The 2,284-nt window shown below is 34.1% G+C and overlaps 1 non-coding gene across 1 annotated transcript; it reads left to right on the top strand.

Annotated features, from left to right (window-relative positions):
• The first annotated feature begins 1,498 nt into the window (after nucleotides 1-1,498).
• Nucleotides 1,499-1,605, top strand: LOC121215657 (small nucleolar RNA R71). The gene has a single exon (XR_005911633.1). It is a non-coding gene; the product is annotated as a small nucleolar RNA R71 (small nucleolar RNA).
• The last annotated feature ends 679 nt before the right edge of the window (nucleotides 1,606-2,284 follow it).

The following is a 2,284-nucleotide window of genomic DNA, read 5'->3' as shown; positions in this document are numbered from 1 at the left end:
TTCTTGTTCTTGTTGCTCTCATAATTAGTTTAGTTAATATTGTAATTTAGGTTTATTTGCACCTTTAGTCCATATATTTTACTTGTAATGACATTCTAGTCTTTTTTTTAATGCTATTTTAGTTTCTTTGGTTTTCAGTTGTTAAAAAATTTACCTTTAATGTTTCTTGTCTTTATTTTGCTACTAGTTTCTCATCTTCATCTTCCTTTTTCATTTTCTAGATTAAAAATTAAAACTTTCATCTTTTTTCTCAAGTTTTATGTTAATGGTTGCATCGGTTTCTTCTTTCATGTTTAATAGCTTAGTTTCTAATATGGGTAACTAAACTTTAGAGGGTTGGTTGATGGAGATGTAGTGAGGTGATTTTTGGATTAGGGACTAAATCATAATAAATTGGACTAAGTTGAATCAATCTAAAAACTTAGGATTGACGACCCTAAGGGAATATCTAGGCAAGTGAGGCTAAGAGGCAATCTTGTTGAGTACCAATTCGTTAGTCTCGGGTTACCTGGTGAGATTGAGAGATAAACTAAATTAACTTGTCTAATTTGCTAAAATTGAGACCATGGAGGTAAAATGGAACCATTTTAGGAGTTTAAGCAATTTAGCCCCTAATTCAATGATTGGTAAACCACATCAAAATAAATCAACCATCGTTTATCATTTATTTATTAATTTTGTAACTTTGTATGCTTTACAATTTAGTCCTTGGTAGTTAGCTCGTAAATTAGGATAATTCTTCTTGACTTTATGGCTTGTCGTAATATAATGTTTAGCAACTAGTTGGTTAGATTCTTCGTTTTGCATGCCAGTAGTTAGAATTTGTTCAATTATCAACTCACTTGGGTTCGATCCTCGAAGCTTGTACCCTATTGTACAAATATATTACAACTGAACCGTCGCACTTGCAGACACCGCACATAATATTTCTATTTGATTGTTGTCTTTATTTGTTGATTTCTCTACCCCATTCCCAAGGGTGAGGTGGAGGTGATCAAGTTGTTGGCACCATTGCCAAGGATTGTGATGGTGTAAATATGTAGTCAAGTTAGTTGCCTTTAAGATAATATTAGTCGAAAGAAAAGGAAATTTTTTTATGTTGGTTTCTCGCATAGTAGATAGATTCTAAGTTTGATGGACAATCCTCAAATGTATGACCGTCTCCACAGTATACACACACGATGTTCTCAAACTGACTTGGTTGTTAACCTGTCATGTTAGTGTTGCAACTATTGGCAGTAATATTCTTAAGCAAGGAAGTAGATACCTGAGCTGCTAAAGGCGTAAGAGCATTGATTTATGAACTCCTACCACTCTTCTTCCTGTGGCTGCTCGATTGGTCAGCCGCTAATAGTTGTTTCTTGAAATTCTTTCAACAATCTCACACGCTTCATTGTATGACTTTGAAATAAGAGCTCTATTAGTTGAAGTGTCTACCACCATTCTTATGTGAACGTTGTGACCATTGTAAAAGGTCTCCAATTGGATGCAGTGAGGAATATAACGATGAGGGCATTTTTATAATAAGTCATTAAATCATTTTCATTCCTTATATAAGGACTCATCATCAGATTGCTGAAACGTAGTAATTTCATTTTTGAGCTTAGCATTCTTACTTGGTGGAAAATATTTCATTAGAAAATGTTCTGCCAATTCTTTCCATATGGATATAAAACCGGACAACAAGGAATTCAACCATGCTTGTGCTCGATCTCACAATAAATATAGGAATAGCTTCAATCTTAAAACGCCTTTAGATACTTCGAGTAACTTGAAAGAATCGCTTACTTCCATAAAAAGTAGTGGTGCAAATGTGGATTTTCAACAAGCATCCCACTGAATTGTCCCATTATTTGCAACATCTGGAACATCACTAGCTTTAACTCAAACTGAGGAGCCTCAATCTCAGTTCTTACAATCCCTGGATTGAGTTCACTAAATAAGGGCACAACATACTGCCGAATAGCTCGATCTCTGTCATCGGTAACAAGGATCAGATTTCGAGTTTTATTGGCTACGTCTTCTCTTGGGTTTTGATTTATTTTTTTGACCTGTCTTTAGTCTAATAGTTCCCTTCTTCTTTGCCTAAATATGCATTCAAATTTTGGGTCAATTGGCAATAAATTGATAATTCATTTATTATATTTTTATGGTCTACAATTTCACGGAATGATTTCGTAAAAATTTTGTTCAAAAATGTCGACGTTTGGACACTCAATTTAGCCAAAAGGACTAAATTGTAAAAAGTGCAAAAGTTGAGTTCTACATGTCAGAAGTGTCCAAT

This window comes from Gossypium hirsutum, chromosome D03, assembly GCF_007990345.1.
Source record: "Gossypium hirsutum isolate 1008001.06 chromosome D03, Gossypium_hirsutum_v2.1, whole genome shotgun sequence".
Lineage (NCBI taxonomy): Eukaryota > Viridiplantae > Streptophyta > Magnoliopsida > Malvales > Malvaceae > Gossypium > Gossypium hirsutum.
Note: the sequence above shows the minus strand (reverse complement) of the source record. Positions and strands in the feature narration are given on the sequence as shown.